This window comes from Ixodes scapularis, unplaced genomic scaffold (assembly GCF_016920785.2).
Source record: "Ixodes scapularis isolate PalLabHiFi unplaced genomic scaffold, ASM1692078v2 PGA_scaffold7__128_contigs__length_106722199, whole genome shotgun sequence".
NCBI lineage: Eukaryota > Metazoa > Arthropoda > Arachnida > Ixodida > Ixodidae > Ixodes > Ixodes scapularis.
The window spans coordinates 82,703,958-82,724,919 of NW_024609882.1; positions in this window are offsets into that span (position 1 = coordinate 82,703,958).

Here is a 20,962-nt window from a genome sequence, read left to right on the forward strand (position 1 = left end):
TGCTGCGGGAAACAAGACGCCGTTGCGTCGTCTGCTACCAGAACCGAAGAAAGGTGCGTCATCTGTTACGCGCTGTATGCTGCAAGTGAAACGATAGAAAAAAAGTTGCATTGGGAACTTCTGCTATTTAACAAGGGGCACAATTGATGACCTGTGCTTTACTTGGAAGTGCCAATTCATTCTAAAGCATCATATGCCTAGGTGCGAGGTATCATGTGACCACAGAGCAGCCACTTGCAGCCAATTTCGTTTTCTATACCAGGGCAAGTGTTCTTAACGGGATTCTCTCCCATTCTTAGACGGTTGATAGTTTAAAAAAAAGGCCGTCCTGAAAGCCCAGAAAATGGCAGTTCCAACAAGGGTACAGGCACCAAGCTAGGCCTAATAGGCACGGACCTATATATCAGATTTTTAAACTGGTGCTTATCGCAGCCAAGCGCAGCGCCTCTTGCGTGCGTCGCCGACGAATCAGTATTGTTATTTCCTTTGATTGTCAAAAAACATCATAAAACTTTGTGGAAGCATTCATTTTGACCGTACAAGCCAAAACTGTGAAGTTCTGAAAATTGGGGCTGTGTCTCCTTTTCAGAAAGTTTATTTGATTAACACATTTTTTTTATTAAATTTATAAATATTGCATACAAAAAATAATTTCTCTTAAATTTTTACAAAAATTTGAAACACTCACTGTGTCTGGCAACCGTTCCAAAGCTACCCTAACCATCCGAAACCTGTAGGTTCAAGCGTTCTTCTGAAACTTCCCGAAACCCAAGTTTCTGAAAAAGTTTCTTCGCATCATCAGTGCATAATGTTGATCAGCAAAATGGATAATGCTTTCTTATGCTTTGGTTATCTTGCAGCCTTCGACGCTCAGCTGCTTAGGCCGTGATAGACCTGCACATCCAGAATGGGCACCTACAGCAGCAGAACAGGGAACTGCAAGTCTGTTGGGCAGGTGCTCGGGCACGTGGTGTCTTTCAAGCACCAGGGAGAGCAGGCGAGGCCCGGGGAACAGGCGACGCCCCAGGAACTGGCCAGGCCTGAACCACCCGAGCTGTTCCTGATGCCTCTCCGCAACATGGAACAGCTTATGCTGCAGAAGCGCAGCTGAAGAACTTCACCAACAGGACACTGCCGGTATTTATTTGTCCTCTTTTTCACAATATTGACGGGCATAAGGCTACGATTCTTACTTTGTGGTTTAACTTGGGTTATCTGAAGATTTATGCAAATGGGATTGGAATGTGGACTGAAGCCTTTTACCGTAACATTTCAAATGGATGCCCACCCAAACTATGTTTTAAGCACGGTCGGTGGCAAATCAAAAATGAGTAAGTTGCCCTACCTTCATTATGGGCCTTCTGTTATTTATAACAGCAGAGTGCATGCACAGCCAATGCACAATGGAAGGCTATTTATTGTAAGGGGTACCCTTAAACTGAACCGTGCGATAGAATTGTGTCAAGGTGACGCAACGCCTGTTGCACGTTTTGTAAGTCAGCTTTAGTAGCCTGTGTAAACTTTTTGCAATTGTTAAACTGCGTTTCATAGAGGCTACTGAAGGGAGAAATGATGGACGGTGGCCACCAAAAATTAAATATTTGTGCATCATTACATTTTTGAACAGTTCTTTCCACCCGAAGGTCGTGTAGACAAGAGGCCTTCATGTGCAACCTCATTCAACGGCATTTTATGTCTTTTTCAACTGCCGCTTCTTGAAATATTTTTAAGTAAAGCATTTCACAACGGGGGAAGTAAAATCGCCCAACATATATGCCTTTGGGTGCTTACAATATGTCGGCCTGCAAATAATCATAAATCATGCTGATTTGCTACGACACTTCTGCCCGTTATATCCTTAGAAGTTAAATTCCGCACCTGCAACAACTCTCGCCGTGAGTATGTGTGCGGAGCACACACAAACCTGCCTGCGTGCTTTTTGTGTTTAATGCTTGCTTGACAGAAGGATCGATATGCTGTAGTATATATTGGGCTTCTTTTGGTTTTGTTCCTGTTCTCACTTGAGGCTATAATCAAGAGATCTAAATATTTAGGGCAATAAATTCATTTGTGCTTTCGGCATCTGCTACAGAAGTAAAGGTACATGCTTGAAAATAACTTTCAGCCTGGTCTAAAATCGCTTTTGAGCGTGCCCACCATATGCGTATGCCCAAACAAATTTGTAAGGGGTTGCCAGATAAATCTTAATTAATTCCATCTTTACATTAGTATTGCATTTCCAAAATGAGATGTTAGCCAGTCCTAACCGAAGGTCACCCTATGAGAGGAAATCAAATTTTCCAAGGTGAAAGAGTAACTGTCATTGCATCCGCCACTTTATTCAGGGGGTGTGAGTGCATGTGTAGCTGTGTCTCCAGGCATAGCATACGGTAGTCGCGCAAGCGATTATTACACGAGGCGAGCTTGAGCTGAGTAAGTTAGTTCATTGGCCTACAGGGCCACCACTGAGTCAGCACTAAACAAAAATATGGAAAGGTAACTACTCATACTGTGCTGCTGTTGCCATTTTTTGCAACTATGATGACGGTTTTGGTCAATTCCTGCCTTTTTATGCCTTTTTCAATTCCAGTCTTCGTAAAGTCGTAAAATAGGTGATAAATTTGTAGGGTGACTAGCCGGCAGCTAGACTAAGCTTTAACAAAGTCAAGATGCGCAGGGTCTTGAATGCACTGTTTTGAGAACCACATACATTATTAAAATTACTGAGTGGATGCTGATGGGCAAAGAGGATCCATCAAAACGTTTGCACAATTTGAACGTTGCAACGAATTTGACTGACTGATGATATTTAGCGGAGTATGGAGGGGAATATTTTAATCTTTCTGGTTTCGTCTAAGACAGGTAGAGATGCCATATATTCTAATATTTTTTATTCTCTCTCTAGTAAATATTGTAACATTTTGATGCATGTATAGTGTGGCTTGCTGCATTTACCTGGGCATTCACATTCTCTTACTTGAGACATGTTCATACCATTGTATCTGCATATAAATAACTTTATTGACATATTGAGAACACATTTTGTCTTTCTAGCAGGAGCAGCTCGTGTCTCTAGGAGACAGCAAGAAGCTGCAGAAGGTGGTACGAGAGATGGTGGGACGCCTGTTCTCAAAGCAAGTCCAGGAGCAGTTTTCCGGCCCTTCTGGGCAACCAAGGAAAGTCAAGGTTCAAGGACGCCATGATGTGTAAGGTGGTCATCGGTAATGCATATTCTTTACTAGCTATTAAATTGATGGTATCTCTATTGGAGCTCAATAGACAAGCACAATCTTTGAAATAGGTTGACAATTGAAGGGAAACTGAAACACTTTTTGACAAAAAAACGAGTTATAGGTTACTTCTGGCGTATTTTTGTCCTGTGAATCTGAATATCACTTTCGTTTTCCCCGAAGGTGTAACTAGACGCGAGAAAACACGAAAAGCCTCAGAGCAGTCATGACGTCGTACTAGGATCTTTGGGGCGCCAAGCACGTGTCGCTCGTGTGGGCGGCGCGTGCAATTGCAAGCTTGCCAGTTGTATTTTTCCACACTGATGCCAGTTGTGGCGTCTATTTCTGACCTTTTTACAAATACAAGAGTTCACGTGCATAGGTTTGAGAGGAGCTGAAGATGAGCGAGAGAAGAAATTCCGAAAACTCCCAGCATGACGTCACGCCCCGGGAAGGAGGGGCTTCAGCTGTACTTTAGAAATTAATTTCTGCAGCCTCCGTGCACCAGATTGAAAAAATGAACTCGATATTCGTGATCCTGGATGCCATATCAAGACGATTTTGGTGTTCTTCCTCAAATACAAAACAGATTCAGTTTCTTTGTTAAGTCTTGCAATATGCAAAATTTAAGTCGTCAATTTCTGTCGTTATTTTATTTTTTTTTTTTTTAAATTTGACTTGCATTTTTTATTATGAATATCTCCTGTGTTACCATTCTCGGAACCTTCATACTGAAAAGCAGCGTCTTGAAGGAACTGTGAAAAAAGGTTTTTGTTGCTCTTGTCTTGTTATCCTGTTAGTTTCCAGGTTGAAAATCTAATGACGACCATTTAGAGGCCTTGGTCTGTAGAGTGTCAGTTGGGGAAGTTTTGCTCTTTTTTTAACCACTCATCTCTGCACCCCACCCCTTCTCGCCCCCGCCCCGTCTCGCCCCCCATTTCAGATTAATAGGATGTTGCGTGAAATAGCCATATGCCTCCATAGAATCTGCACCTTAGCGTGGTAGCCAAACGCACAATCTCCACCTCTGTGGTGCTCTCTTTCTGTCACCTTTGAATTGCAGGCTAAGTGAGGGACCTATATTTACAAAAAGTAAACGCTCACAAACTGCAGTGTGTGAACAGCACCTTGTGTGTAGCTAATATGCAAGATATTGGCTTCCCCTATCCCTCAACTAATCTGTGTGATCTGACAATTCTCTTTACAGGTGCCATACAAAGTTGCACTCGTGCAGCGTGGACGCGGTGCAGAAGTGGCTGACGGGCAGGGAGGCGGGCAAGGGCAATAGAGTTAAAAAGACGGGCACTCCACTGGTGGTTCCAACCGCCCTTGACGATGAGGGACACTCTGGCTGAGGAGCTAGCTGCTATGGATGCACGAGTCACAATAAAGAATGTCACGGTAAAAAAAAAATTTGTATGTTCCCTTCTTGTACTACCCACAATATGCATCTGGGCGACAGATGAATGGGACATGTCGTCTCAACGAGTATACAGTAATTGCCATGAGTATCCTGTATACATGGAGAAAGTCAATTGTTCACACAGAATTGTTTCTTAAAATTGCACAAATACTAAACCGGCTTTTTTCAGTTCAAGTCCAAGTTCAAGTGGGTACACTGAATAACGCATACGCTGGTGCTGATCCGCAATTTCGCAGGCAATGACCTGCAATTACGCTGGCACTGATCTGTTTTTACGCTGGGACTAATCCGCAATTGGACTGGCTCTGACCCGGAAACACGCTGGCACACTGATGGTTTCCTACCGTACCACCGGTTCCATGCCGGGGATCTGTGTCGGGAGCTCGCTGGGAACATCCCGTATTCCCGGCATCCCGGTTTCCCAATAAGTTCCCAGTACCGGCCGGATTCCGGCATTGGGCCCGGCCAATGTCGCCCCTTGGGGCGTTTCCGGTACTGGCCGGTATCAGTATCCCGGCAGGCCAATACCGCCCCATCCCCAACCCGGCGTGTTGTGCTACTTGGGCTGTTCCTAGACAGCGGTGTGGGCGTTTCCCCCAGTGAAAGAACTGATAAAAGCAGCAGCGGTGACACCGACCGGGGGGAAGAGATGTTCGGCCCGCAGTGGAAGGTACACACTGCGGCGGTGTCGACCAATGACCTTTGTTAATACTAACTTTATGTTTACACTTTACTAATAAATGTACTTTCTCGTTTTCCGAAATCCTGGCTTCGTGTTGTTCTTCCGGGTTGGGCACGCAGCAAGGCAACTTTCCCATATAGCGCCCAACGGGGGGACAGACAGCTGCTGCCATCTGTTGCAACCTGCGAGAAATCTTCTTGGCTGTAGAATCGTTTTAGGTCGGTGCCATGAGTTGGGGGAGGGGGGGGGGGGGTCCTGTGGAAATGACCACTGGAGCAGTGTATGTGAGCGGGGACAGCTTTTTACCAACATAGAATGGACTCTCCCACCGGCTTGCCAGTGAGTTTGTGAATCCTACGGTTGCATCAATCAGGGGATGAGTGCGCCTGAGCACCAAGTCTCCCGCCTCAAACTGCAGCTTCCGGCATCCCTGGTTGTACCGCTCGGACTGCTGGAGTTTGTTTACATCGAGGCTCGTTCGAGTTTCTCTGAGGTTGTCAGAGAAGCACTTGCGGAGGTCGTCCGCAAACTTCTCGTAGCTGTGGCATTGCGACGCGGGTTCTGTTGAGCGAAAAGCGTTCGAAAGCGGGAAGGACACTTCTTTTCCACACTTTACCTGGGCAGGGCTGACGCCAGTGAACGGTTAACCGTTGTGTGAGTGGCGAAGGCCATTCTGAGGGCTTCGCGTCACAGTCCTTGTGGTGATCTGTATGCGCGACAAGCATCGTCTTAGGCTTTCGGTTCACCCTGTCAGTGATGTTTGCTTTCGGTGATACGGTCACGTACGTTTATGCTGAATTCCCAGCGCCGCACACGCACCCACAACAGCTCGCTAGTAAAATAAGAAGCGTTCTCGGAAATCAAATTCGTCAGGAATATGAAGCGCGCAAAAGTTCGCAACAGAAAGTCCCGAATTTTCAGTAAGTACAGTTTGCGCAAAAGGAAGAGCTCTACCCATTCTGCGAAATAATACATTACCACGAAAAAGTACTGATTCCCGGGACGACTGCGCGGGAATGGGCCCATGACGTCGCAACAAATCTGCCAACGGCTCTGGCTTACGATCAGTTGCATGAGACCTGGAGGCCAGCCAAGACGTCGTTTCGCTTTCTGACAAACTGAGCAACCATGTGCATGCCTGAGAACATCTTGCTCTACACCGGACCAGGTCACACTTTGGGACGACTTGTCATACGTTTTTTCCCAGGGTTGTGTCCGGCTAGTGCAGAGTTGTACATATATTGTCGTGATTGAGGGTTCCGACGAAGGCTCCCTGCCCGGCGACACTACTTTGTGCCGGGTAGTAGACAGGATCGAGGAGCCGGGAGGCGACGAGCTCAGCAAAACAAAACACACTATATTTACATTAATTACAACATCCTTTCAGTGTTCGTACCACAACAACGTCACGGGTGTCCTTTCTTTATATATCCGCCTCGCCATCTCGCCGTCCACTGGCTTGTCCAGACGCACGGGCCTACGTGGTCTTCGGCAGCCAATGTGGAAGAAGTTCGTGTGCCAGCGGCCAGCCAATGCGGAAGAGGTTTGTGTGCCAACGGCCAGCCAATGCCGAAGAAGTTCGTGGCGGGTCTCTCGGCGTGGTGGCTCGCTCGCTGAAGAGTCATCCACACGCACACACACAGACACGGACACCCAGCTTGTACAAAGGTTGTCTCGAGAGCCGAGTTCTCCGAAGCTCCCGCACGAGCCGCCGGTCGGTGCGAGAGCGTGCTTTGGCCGACGTGAGCCAGGGGCACGCGCCGCTCTTGTAAACGTGGTACGGGTGTGTCGTAGCCTTTCACAATAGCTCCTCCGGCAACCGGGAGAGCGTTTTGAGGTAAAGCAGTTAGCAACCGCTCTTCGGAGAGACGCGGTTTCGCTCTGGGGTTCTCGGCAGGAGTTCGGGTACTCGTTCATCCTGGGAAGAGGTAGACACACGGAGCAACCACACCAGACCAAACCCCGGGCCGATGAACACCCAGTCCCCTCCCTCAGTCCGCCAGACCATCACAAAATAAACAAGCAGCTCATCAATTCTCCTCAGAGCCCTTGCGCTACGAAGATAAACTAGAGAGCTTAGAAATACTGTAAGCTGAAAAGCTCGATACAACCGACACCCGTGAAAAAAAAAACCAACGACGACAAAACAGATTGATTGCCCCCACTATAACATGCTCACCGAGATAGTCATTTCTCTGAACACGCCTTGCGAGTCACAACAGAATTTTTCCCGGGAGAATTTCGAAAATTCGCCGCAACTCATCAAGGCTCGCCCTTTTCGCTAGAAGCTACGGCTGAGCCCATCTGCGTTTCCATTAAGCTGTCCTTTTCTGTACTTTACTTCAAAATTGTATTGCTGAAGGATCAAGCTCCACCGAAGCTCCACCTCGCGTTCTTTGTAAGGCTTCAAGCGGTTACTGTGGTAAATTCGCGTGTTTCGCCGCCTCCCTTCTAGCTCAACTGCGTAGTTTGTGTCAGACAGCTTCTGCAGAACCCTAGCTGGGCCTTCCCATTGAACGTCAAGTTTGTTCTTTTTACAGGGAACAAGAAGCATGACCTTGTCGCCCACCTCAAAAGTACGCAGCCGGGCTGTTCGGTCATAATAGGCTTTTGCCCTGTTCTGTGCGGTCTTCGCGTTCCTTTCCACGATCCCCATTGCCTTATTTAGCCGATTCAACAACTGCAGAACGTACTCGACGACCGTTGGGTTTTCCTTTTGATCCTCCCAGGATTCTCGAAGCAAACGCAGCGGTGTTCTCAAAGCCCTCCCGTACACTAGCTCCGCGGGACTAAACCCCGTCGTCTCGTGAGGTGCGGTTCTAAGAGCGAACATAGCCGCTGGGAGGCAGGCTTCCCAATCCCTTCTGCGCTCCACACCAAGAGCGCGCAGGACGCGCTTCAGCACCGAGTGAAGCCTTTCCACGCTGTTCGATTGTGGGTGGTAGATGGAGCTGCGAACTAACCTAATACCACACTTCTCGAAAAAAGTGGTAGTTAGTAAGCTAGTGAAGACGCTTCCCTGATCGCTCTGAATTTCTGCTGGAAACCCCACCCTAGAAAAGATGGACAAAAGAGGTCCACCACGTTAGCCGAGGACAGTTCCTTCAGTGGAACTGCCTCTGGAAACTTTGTGGCCGGACACAAAGTTGTCAAAATATACCGGTACCCCGACTGCGTCTGAGGAAGTGGTCCGACGTTGTCGATCACGAGGCGGCGAAATGGCTCAGTAATTACTGGAACCAATGTCATAGGGGCTTTCTGCCTATCCGTAGATTTCCCGACACGCTGGCATGCGTCGCAGGTCTTCACAAATCCCTCGACGTCCTTCCAGCATCCCGGCCAGTAGTACTCCTGCGTCAGTCGCGCCTGGGTTTTTTTTATTCCAAGGTGTCCTGACCAGGAGCAATCGTGGGCGAGATGGAGCAAGTCCGCTCGATACTTACGGGGAACGACAAGCAGGTCGAACGACTTTCCCTTTCGGTCTCGGTACTGCCTGTAGAGCACGCCTGATCTCGTTTGAAACGAGATGTTCTTCCTGCCTATGCCTTCCCTCTTACTCCCCTGGATATCTTCCAGGGATGCATCATTTTTTTGCTCCAAAATAAGCGTCGGCCTATCCAGTTTAGCTAAAGCCTGAAAGCTTTTGGAGGCCGGTGAGAGAAGTATGCCGTCTTCTTTCTCATGATCGGTAGTCTGCTCTCCCCGTTCCGTCCCTGGCTCGGTGTTCTGGTGCTGTGATTCGGCAAATTCCCCCGACACTCCAGGCTTGTCTCCCGACTCAGCGGAAGGGGAAGCCTCTTCGATGGAGTTATTCGCAACTCCAACTAACTATAGGTGGCGCCACTCATTTTCCAAGATGGCGGGTTTAGTGAGGGTCAGAGATGCGTGCCGCTGTTGAACCTGTATAGTGTGCTGGCTTCACTGAGCGACATAAATTATTTCTGGTAATACGAGGAAGCTAATGTTTTATGAGCGCAGGTCACCTCTTTAACCTGAAAACAAGAACGGTGTTTGTCGTAATATTAAGGCAAAGATGTGCATTTTAATTCTGGAGCGAAACCGAAACTTACCTCTATTTTGGATTTAATTCCTTGACAGATGTCTTAATTTCGGATTCTTTCATGTCTTAAGATGTGTCTCACGTTGTAATTATTTACTTAGAAAAGTGGTTCGTGGAAACTTTATTTTGTGACATACTGTTCGATCCAGGCTGATATTCGTCGTTGTTGAAAAAATCAGTGCTGATATCTGTGCGTTCTCGCTGCCTTTTTCTCGTTCAGATAATTGTCATGGGAAGTAATGACAAATATCCTAGCACAGGAATAAGATAATAATTCCAATTTTCACAATATGTCCACGAAACGCATAAACTAATAAACGCTGCTCTCACTGCAACAGCCCAAGACGAAATCCGAGTCAGACAGCTGAAGTGTGTGTGTGTGCTTTTATAGCACCGCGCGACGCGTAGGACTTCATATTACATCCAGCGTTTAACTGTTTGTCTATCTTGATAACTATGTCAGAGTTTTTCATATGCTAAAAAGAAAACAGAATTATACCTTTCTAGAAAGACTATTATGGTTAAATAGAGTATTCTCGTGATCTTGGCGTTAATTAGAGGCATCCATTGCCGCGATATTTATTATGATAATAATATTAAAATTCACATATTTGAATAAGTAATTATTCAAGCTCTAATATAATTTGTTGCTTATGATCCAATTTTAAACGCGCGAAGAAATATGACAATGAAAACTGTGCTAATTATCATCACTGCTTCCAATTGCTGCATTTTAATTACAAATAAAATAAAAATACTCTAAAATCAATGAAAACATTCTAGCTAATGTGAAAAATTCATATAAAATTACATTAATTGTGGGTAAAGTATATTGTGCTATCAAAGTCGCGACTTTTGACAATCGGCGAAACGTCCAAAGTCTTTTTTTTTTAAATACTAGTTTTTTCATAACATTTATTTACTTTTGTATTTGCTCGCCGTAGTTATGCCAATCTCAGCCTTTCCAGTTCGATGGAACGCCTACCTGCTTGCACGTCTGCTCACTGCAGCACGTTTCGTTGGCGTTGGAAGCCGGTGAAACAGTAGTGAGTTTTAATATTGCGTATACGAGCGAACTCAAGCCCTGTGTGTTTGCGTTAGCTTTGCGCGTTCCACACTGCGCGTGCGCGGAGCCCGAAATCGCGGTCTTGGAGGGCGCATGGCGATGAGGCGCACGCACAACGCGGGGCACGCAACTCTAACGCAAACGCACACCGCTTGCGTTTGCTTCTATGCGCAATATTAAAACTCTCCAGTAAGGTACAATCCCATACCGGCTGCAGCACTACGTTGGGACAGTGAAGACTGTTGTTTGCATTCGGAAACGACATTTCGCGAGCCATGATCGCGAGCAGTCCCGCCATGCCCGCTGAGCAGGAGATTCGGGGGACCCTCACTAGAGCGCTTCCCGTTTCCGCCGCGGGAGGGCGAGCGTCGAGCTGGAGACGCGAATAGCTCAGCTGCCTCGCTAGAGCACGTGCCTTCGAGCGCGTCAGGGCCAACACTGTTCCGTTCGCGAAGCTCAACCCCCTCTGTTGCAACATCTCTTCAGACTTATTTGAAAAGAGGTACGGATACGGCAAGGGAAGTCTGCTGGAGACTGCCGCTTCCGTTTCTAGGACTCCAAAAGGTCCCGAGATAGAAACTTTAGCAATAGGCAAGCAAACACTTTGCTCTTCTACCACCTGTCGAATTCAAGCGCAGTCTCCAGTGTACTCCTCTGGTCGCACGTACGTAGGGTGTACGACGTCCATCGTCGCGGCTGAGTCTCGCAACACGCGGCATTCTTTGCCATTTACTAGCATTTGTCGCGTGTAGGGCTCTAACAACCTCTCGTTGTCTTCGCTGTCACGGACATAGTGGAAAGCCACTTTCTTTGTGCAGCTGGCCGCAAAGTGGCCCGGCTCTTTGCAATTAAAACAAATAGATGGTCTCCTTTTTTCGAAGACCTTGCTGCCTTCGCTGTTTGGTTTCGGCTGGTAGCCAAGTTTCCTGTTCGCTGCCTCGACTTCCTTTTCTTTAGGTTTCTGGAAAGACCCCTCGCTAGCGAACCGTCTTGGGAACGGCTTTCCCACCTCGTTCTTTTTCGACCAGAAAGCTTTCTTACCCTCTTTGTCCCTCTACGCCTTGCCTGAGCTATCACCTTGCAGGCCTCTTCTCATCGCGTGTTCCTCCGCGAGCTCCGAGGCCTTCATGAGATTAGGCTCGCTGAGCCTGTCCTGAACCCAGAACATCACGGCTTCAGGGAGCTCCCGGAAGAACTGCTCCGTTGCAACACACTCGACCACCTTATCGGGGTCTCCGTGTGCCCCGGCATTCTTTAGCCACTCTATCAAATCTGCCTTTAAGTTATATGCGAACACTGGCCACGATTGAGATGGCTTCCTCGATGCTTGACGGAAGCGTTGGCGAAATGCTTCCGTGGACAAGCGATACTTCTTGAGAAGTGCGGCCTTTACTTGGTCGTAATTGTCGGCGTCCTCTCTTGTTAAGCGCGCTATAACGTCCGCCGCTTTGCAAGGGAGTAGCGTCAGTAGCTTATGGGGCCATGTCTCGCGGATGAAGTGCACTTTCTCGAACGTTCTTTCGAAATTTACGAGAAACAACCCGATGTCCTCGCCCAACTTATATGGCTGAAGAAGATCTTTCATCTTGAACCTTTTCGCCGGTTGAAGGCTAGCTGCAGCCTGATTCGGAGACGCGGCCTCCAGTTTCTTAAGCTCAAGCTCCACTTTCTTTAGATCTAGCTCCTGAGTTCACTTTTCTCTCTCCCTCTCGTGTTCTCGTTCTCGCTCCTCTCTCTCGCAGCTCTCCCTCTCTCTGAGTGTTTGCAAACACTCCGTCAGCTCCTCATCGTTAATATCTGCGTCCCGAATGAGCTTGATGATATGTGGCTTTCGTTTGGCTTGTCCCAAATCGATTCCCAATTCGGTACAAACCTGCACCAGTTGTGGCACACGCAACGTCTCGAGATTCATGACTCTCTCTGTGTATCGGCACCCTTTTAGAACTCAGGAAAGCTCGCGTCCAACGGAAACACACTCGTTTAGACCGATACAATTTCCCCCAAACCCTAACAACAAATCTAATGGCTGTCAGGTCTGGCGGATCCAAGAAAGATGGCCGGGCACTCACCCACACCGAGAGTCATGGTCCGGCGAAGTCGATCCGGCGTAGTCGAATTCCACAAAGTCGAGTCCCACGTAGTCGTATCCAGTCTTGGGCAGTAACTAGTTACTAGTAACGCGTTACCGGTAACTAGTTACTTTTTCCGGTAACTTTTGTCCGTAACGCGTTACTCTTGAATACTGGTAACTTGTAACTGTAGCACTGTTACTTTTTATTGGGTAACTGTAACTGTTTAGGCCGTTACAGTTACTTTTAGAGCGCAGCTCTTAGGGGCCCGTTCCCGGCTTGAGCGGCGTCGGCGTCGCCGTCGGCGTAACCAAGGTCATCCCAAGGTCACGTGACCCCTCCAGGTCGTGACCCCTCCCAAGGTCATCTCGAGGTCACGTGACCCCCAAGGTCACGTGACCTTGGGGGTCACGTGGGGTCATCTTGGGATCATGTGACCCCCAAGGTCACGTGACCCCTCCCAAGGTCATCTCAAGGTCACGTGACCCTTTGAAGGTCACGTGACCCCCAAGTCACGTGACCCCTCTGAGGTCACGTGACCCGTCTGAGGTCACGTGACCCCTCTGAGGTCACGTGACCCCCGAGGTCACGTGGTCTCCTCCCCAAGGTCACGTGACCCCTCTGAGGTCACGTGACCCCTCCAGGTCATGTGACCCCCAAGGTCACGTGACCCCCAAGGTCACGTGACCCCCAGGTCACGCCTTCCCGAGGTCACGTGACCCCCTCCCCGAAGTCACGTGACACCCACCCCCCGAGGTCACGTGACCCCCTCCCCGGAGCATATTAAAGAATGAGGGGAGGAGGAGGAGAAGGAGGAGGGGTCTACCCTCCCCTCAGTACCCTTGACTCCTCAAGAGCTGCGCTCCAATTCGGCGTTACAGGGATTTGTAAACAGCTTTCACTTTTTTTTTGCCATATAAATTAGAACCCACTGCCGCGGACATGAAAAAATATCCATCTAAAAGTATTTTCCCCAAGCTCCTCGATGACAAAAAAAAATAATAAAGAGAACCGTGGTCACGCATTAAGCAAACAAAAAATTGCCTGGTTTAGCCCACGACCGAGAATGGACGAAGGACGAGTCAGCACGAAACTGAGAGATAAAGGAAGCGGCGCCTGCGGTGGTAGGGGCGGCAAACAATGTCTGTTTCACCCACTTTGGCTCACTCTTCTTTCGTGGGGACCATCTGCGGGTGTCGGTGGTCGTGTGATATGTCTCCGAGTATTCCGTCTGGGCTGTGTCCGTGCTGTCGTTTCTACACCCTGCCGTTCGCCGTTTCCTCTTCCCTATTAGTTTCCAAGGAAGCCGTCCCCATATTGTGCAGAAAGCCGGCGCTTGTTTAACTTATTCATTCTCTTCGGAGGCTCTCGAGTGAACACGACTTCTACGGTTGGCGTTTCGGACATAGACGCCGGGGTGGTCGCCGTACACTCGTGAAGTACCAGAAGTTAATTGTCCCCTTTCCCCCTTTATTCTTTCGAAGCTGTTTGACCTGCTATGTTTAGTCCTCCTTCCGAGTATATCCCATAAGGGATATTCTATTCTTTCCTCATTCGTTTCGGAGGGAAAAATAAACCAAAGCGTTCACTGAGGCTGGCTGATGACCATTTTGAAAAACGGTTGATGCTAGGTTATAAAAATTATTGCGAATAAATTATGCACATCAAAATGCTAAAATGGCAAATGATGCAAAAAAAAAAAAAGAAACACCCCTTCGGGATTAAATTTTTCTAATATCTCAGTTTACCTTTCTTTTCACTATAGTGTAACAACTGAAATATTATTGTTTTGGTTTGGGATTCCTTGTGTCCAATTTTCGTATTGTAACGAGAAAGTAACGACGTTACTGTTTTTGCATTAACTGTAACTGTAACACGTTACTTTTTGAAACCGGTAACTGTAACTGTAACAGAGTTACTTATTCCCTATAGGTAACTGTAACTGTAACACTGTTACTTTTTACTGGTAACGTGCCCATGACTGGTCGTATCCCACCGCTGCCACCTGTTATCGTGATTGAGGGTTGCGACGAAGGCTCCCAGCCCGGCGACACTACTTTGTGCCGGGTAGGAGACAGGATCGAGGAGCCGGGAGGCGACGAGCTCAGCAAAACAGAACACACTATATTTATATTAATTAGAACATCCTTTCAGTGTTCGTACCACAACAACTTCACGGGTGTCCTTTCTTTATATATCCGCCTCGCCATCTCGCCGTCCACTGGCTTGTCCAATCGCAGGGGCCTATGTGGTCTTCGGCAGCCAATGTGGAAGAAGTTCGTGTGCCAGCGGCCAGCCAATGCGGAAGAGGTTTGTGTGCCAACGGCCAGCCAATGCCGAAGAAGTTCGTGGCGGGTCTCTCGGCGTGGTGGCTCGCTCGCTGAAGAGTCATCCACACGCACACACACAGACACGGACACCCAGCTTGTACAAAGTTTGTCTCGAGAGCCGAGTTCTCCGAAGCTCCCGCACGAGCCGCCCGTCGGTGCGAGAGCGTGCTTTGGTCGACGTGAGCCAGGGGCACGCGCTGCTCTCGTAAACGTGGTACGGGTGTGTCGTAGCCTTTCACAATAATATGTGACGAAAGATTTACGTACCATTCTAGGTATCATGGTCCGGAACGCCGAACTGCTCGTGTCGTCATCGGCTTGAGGGATGTAGCGCTACAAGAGCCCGTCGCCGTTCAGCAAGTAGGAGTCGAATTGCTCGTTACTCGCGCCAATTCCTGAATATTTTGAGTACAAAACTCAGCACAAATACTTGTCAATAAATGGTGATATTCTATTAAGTCCAGAATCCTTTGCTTTTAGCGCTTGATCTTTGGCAGTTGCTTCAGCTGATCGAGATTTCGCGCAGCCCTGATGCATCGTTTAAGGCCACGGTCCAACTGAATGTGGCAGTTTAGGTACTTTTTGGCAGGTCATTACTCATCCTCCTTTTAAATACTGTCTTGTGGGATTGATGTCATTCGAAAGGCGATGCAATCCTCTTTCATTTGATATTATCTATGTATTGGTTTTGCTGTTCATGCGCATTTGTAGCGTTGCGAATATGATGGCGCGGACCCTCACTTGCTCCGCTAGTTCATGTTTTATGAAGGATCCAATAAAGATAACACGGTTCCAATATAGCAGTTATGTTAAGATGATGTCGGAGCAGAATGTGACGATACACGTTTTTGGTATTTGCACTACTTTGTTTTTTTCATCCCTCCAAATATTGCCCTAAAATTGATATTTTTCATCACAAATATGCTTTTAATGACACGTGCTAGGGCAGTGAAATTAGCTAGAGATGTAATTCTTCTAATTGGTAATACGCAAAAAAAATTAATGTTGTGTAAAACTTTTTTGTTTAGATATTTTATATCAAACGTAGCACTTTTTTGTGCTTCGAGTCATGGTACTTCAAATTCCGCTGAGGAAATAATTAAACTATGATAAAGTCTTCGATAACATTTAGAGCTACAATGGTTGCCCAAGAGGTGGACGCTGGCCTTTTTTCATTTTCAAAGTCATAACGCTCCAGGAGCGTTTCTAACTTACCTGTTTTGACGCACATCTTTTTTGGACATCAAACAGATTTATTGGCATCTAATAATATTTATTGTTTGAAATAGATATACAGTGCGATGTATTAAATTTTCACAATGATATTGCTTTGGTTTCTTAATAGGTGTAGAGCTTAGCTCATTTTAAAAACAATTAAAAACTGTTTGGGTTTTTTGTTGCGCTACATGGCGGATGGCGGACAAACTGTTGATTTCTAATGTTCGAAAAATTTCCGAGGGCGGCGTTGGCGTCTGTATCATCATCAATCTTTGTGTTTTTTTACCCTCACATTTAAAAAAAAATATATTGGAAGATGTATTATCGATAACTGAACGGTTTAAGTACTGGGTCAGGCTAATAAATCTAAGAAATAATTACACAAGCGTAGTGTGATATAATGTGTTCATTATTCGATATGATTGAAATCAATAAACAATGAAGACGAAGAGGAAAAGAATACAACCGAGTTCACTTCATGCCTAGAGTCGTTAAATGAGCTTTAAAGTATCGACACTCCGTTCCCCAAAATTGTTTTGGACGCCGCCATTTTGGGGCTTGCTCAGAGCAAACGCAACTGCCGATCATCATGATCCAAAAGTACGACTTCCTCAGCATTAGATGCGGTGCTAGGAAGCTGATGCAATATTGCAATGCTCTGTCGCGGGTTGTTTAAACATTTGTGAGGGACGAAAAACCGTTTCCTGTGGTTTTAGATAAAGTTTCATATAACTGGCAACCATGATTTAAGACACCATATGGCCAAGTGTCGTTACTCTGAATCGCAGCTAATTTACTAGCACAAGCGGGACCAATGAAGAAGAGGCAAGTGTCAAAAGGTAGTGGCTTGTGAAATCCACGGAGCTTACGTCATGGCCCCTCCATGTATTACAAGCCTCTTGAACAAGAGCGTGAATAGTTTACGATAAGGAAAGAGGGACATTTACGACAAACAGACAAGACAGGCTTTCGACTTTCAACAAAACGTTTACTGGCTCGACTTCCAGCCAGTAAAGTAAAGTCGACTTCCACCCAGTAAAATAAAGTCGAGCCAGTAAACGGCATGAATAGTGTCATTAAATAAGCTACAGTTCAGAGTAGCGACACTTGGCCTTATTGTGGCTTAATATCATGGTTGCCAGTTATTTGAAGCTTTATCTGAAATCACAAGAAACGCTTTTCCGTCCTCCACTTCAAACAGTTTGCGACAAAGCAAAGCAACATTACATGAGCTTCCTAACACGAATCTAATGCTGAGGATGTCGCACTTTTGAATCATGACGATCGGCAGTTGCGCCTGCTCTGCACAAGCACCAAAATGGCGGAGTTCACAACACTGTCGGGAAAGAGAGTGCCGATACTCTAAGCGCAGCACATTTATTGGCTCTAGTTCCCGCGAAACTCCTTTTCCCTGACTGAAACTGAAAGTAAGTATGAATAATACACCGTTATTATAGCTTACATAGTTATAACCAAATACACATAATGAGAGGAGGAAGCAGGCGGGTAGGAGGAACGCGGGTTTTATGTGGGACCGTTCTAGCCGCCTCAAAAGAGAGAACGCACGAGCTTGCGGTGGTTTAATAAAAAGCATCCAAAGAAAAGAGGCGGCACGCTGTGTTTTTTGTCATTATACGTCTAATTGCAAATTGTTGTGTATATGTTTATACAGCAGGAAGTTAGTCTGCCTTAGTGGGCGTCCGGTGTCTCAGCTGTAGATGAGCAATTTAGCCAGTGCGGTACAACCGCAAACCTGGTGTCTTTAAAGGTGTATCCACACGACGGACCGGGCCGCGGACCGATTGATCACGTGATGCGCGGCCCGCGGGCCGCCCGGCTGCAATGAGCATCCAGACGGCGGACCAAAACAGCAGACGACAGAGTGAGCGGGCCGCTCTAATCCTCGACCTCACAGCTCCACCAAACGCATGCAGCGAGCTGCTTTGAGGCTATTTGTAAGGAGCCAAGATGGAGGTTGAACGAAAGAGACGTTTGGCTGCGGTGGCCCTGGCGTTGACTATTGAGGACGAGGAAAATTTAAGCGAACCGAAAAGGGCACGCATCTATTGTCCCACAAAGCTCCGACAAAGGTCCGTCGTGTGGATACACCTTAAGGTGTATCCACACGACGGACCGAATTGCTCCACCAGCGCGATGAAGTAAAAAGTTGCATCGTCCCACCACGCCACCATCGGCGTACAACAAAAGGTTCGTCTTCTTCATCTTCAACAGTTGGCGCCAAAAGAACACTACTTTGGACTTGGATTCCAATCCAAACAACAAAAGTCAACTTGTTGCCAGAGTTAGCACTTCAATTATACTAAAAATGCCGCGGTCCGCCGCCAAGATCCGGGCGAGAAAAGTCGCCTGGCATTTCTCACAAGCGCGGGCCGCGGACCGCCGGCGGACCTCGAAAACCGGTGACGTAAGATCACGTGAAGCGCGACCCGCGGACCAAAACAGCAATTTGGTCCGTCGTGTGGATACACCTTTAAAGGGGTCATGAAACGATTTTCCTACTTCTTCCTCCTTAGCTTTAATCGTCAACTCAAATACGAATTGTGAAATCACGTAGTCGTAACACTCCTTCGGCACCGGTGCGATGAGTCCTAGCTTCCACCGTGCTTTTTATGCACACCATAGAACTTGTCCTTCCCCAGTGACAATGAGTTCCGTCAAGGCACTCGTTGGCAACGAACGCAAATCCAAATATTCGTCGACGGATTGATTGTTGACGAGCGCATACGTCCGAGTGATGCAGTTCTCGTGTCCAATGCGTGAGCTGGGCTCTGCTGACGTCAGTTTGGCGCCGGTGACGCGCTGTTGGAACCGCGGATGTGTCATAGTGAAAAGGCAGAGAGCTTTTGAAGGCGAGAGGGTACAAAATAGTCCGCTATATATTCAAATGGTCGTACCGAAAAGCTGGCTTTTGACTTTCTAGCCTCTTTCTTTTAGCCAACTAAATGATATGCGATTAGTAAAGTCCCTAATTAAAATCATTCATCCCAACCCAAAATTCCTTTCATGGCCCCTTTAACGTGCACCACGAAGTAGTGATACACGACCGCACGCCGGTACGATGCTCTTCCAGATCGAAACGGGCAGGGGCGGGGTGGGTTCTGCAGCGCGAGCTTCCGCTCCAAGTGCTCCGAGCCGGTGTGCGCTAGACCATGTACTCGGCCACCGAGCTCCTCCCCCCCCCCCCCCCCCGCCCCCCCCCCCCCCCCCCCCGTTGTGCGTCTTATTAATATACAGGTATAAGTATTTGAAGATCGACGATGGACGTCGATCGTCTCCAGGTAATGTAACGTAATAACATTATATAAGTAATAAACTTGTTGGAGGACTGAACGACTCAATTTTTCAACTCTTGGATTGTAATATGTCTGTAGCCTATTGTACTTACTGTTGATGAAGAGCAATTTGAGGTGACGAGGTAATGATTAAATGATGAGGCTCTATAAGGACGACAACATTAGTGGGTGTCAAACCACAACGTACAATGCCAGACTTGTTTCAAGTATCGTGTACCCAAAGATTTTCTTCACCCTCAACAGTATATGTTAGAATCAATGAGGATGCTGCTTTACAACTGTACGTGGAACAGCAAAACTGCACTGTGCAGAAGTGCGGCTTATTCGCTAACATGAAGGACGGATTTCTAGCAGCATTCCCTGATTGACTACTTGGAACAGATGGCCTCGTTGACGTAAAGTGCCCCCGTTCCAAAAGATTCTTGAAGCATACTTAAACCGCAAAGGAGTATGAGGCGAAAAATAAGAAAAAGGAGCCATGGTGTGAAAGGTCCAAATCACCACCATAGCTTCTACTATCAAATACAAGGGCAGTTACACAATACTCAAAGAGAGTTTTGTGATTTAGTTATATTTACACTTAAGGGCATTGATATCCAACCTATTCAGAGAGATGACACCTCCTGGTCAACCAACATAGAGCCTTTTCTAGTCAAGTTTTACATGGAAGGCCCCACTTCCGCTGAAATCCCCCACGTAGACGAGTTGTCCGACCGTTTAAATTGCCATTACTCCCTATCTGGGAATCTCTCGATCTTTGTTTGTAGGCCATAGTATCATGAGATCGAAGGGTGTGGCTCTTCGCCCGCCAAGTACTGCTTCGGCGTTTTTTTTTTTTTTTTTTTTTTTTTTTGTGTGTGTAAGATGAGACCGTTGCGTGCTGCCGGAACAAGAACCTGGCGACTCTTCACTGAACTGCTTCTTCCGTAAGCTTCAAAAAGGTTTTCTTTTTTTTTCGTTTCGCACACCATCTGTTCTGCTTGTCCGTTAGTTGCAGGATGGTATGGTGCACTAATGTGATGCCTGATGCGGTTTTGTTTTCTTCGAAAACTTGTTTATTTTATTTGAACCAAGATTTGGTGCGTTATCAGAGAAAAGTATTTTCGGTAGGGCAAAAGCAGGTAAAAGAGACCGTAGAACGTCAATGACGTGTTTGGACGTCGTGGCAGGCATCGTGTGAACTTCCAGCCACTTAGAGTACGCACCGCCCATGACTCCGCCGATGTTGATATGTTTCGCCACCCACCGGCAGATTAGTGGATCGTTTTCAGTTACTGTTCATGATGACGTTGGACTCAAAGAAGGATTCGAGTCTTTCCACAAAGTTAGCCCAGGTGCCAGGACTTTCGTCGAAAGCGGTAAGTGTTCGAAACGTTGACAACGCCGGTAGCCACGTGTTGTGCTTGACACTGGACACTTACCATTCGCTGAGAAGAAACTTCCTTGTTCGTGTGCCATGAGTCGTCCGATATCAGGTCATCACCGCAACACCATCTCCCGACAAAACTGGTCTTTATCGTCCGCATGTCCATTGTGAGCAATCACGTCAACTTATCAATTCCCGAACGCT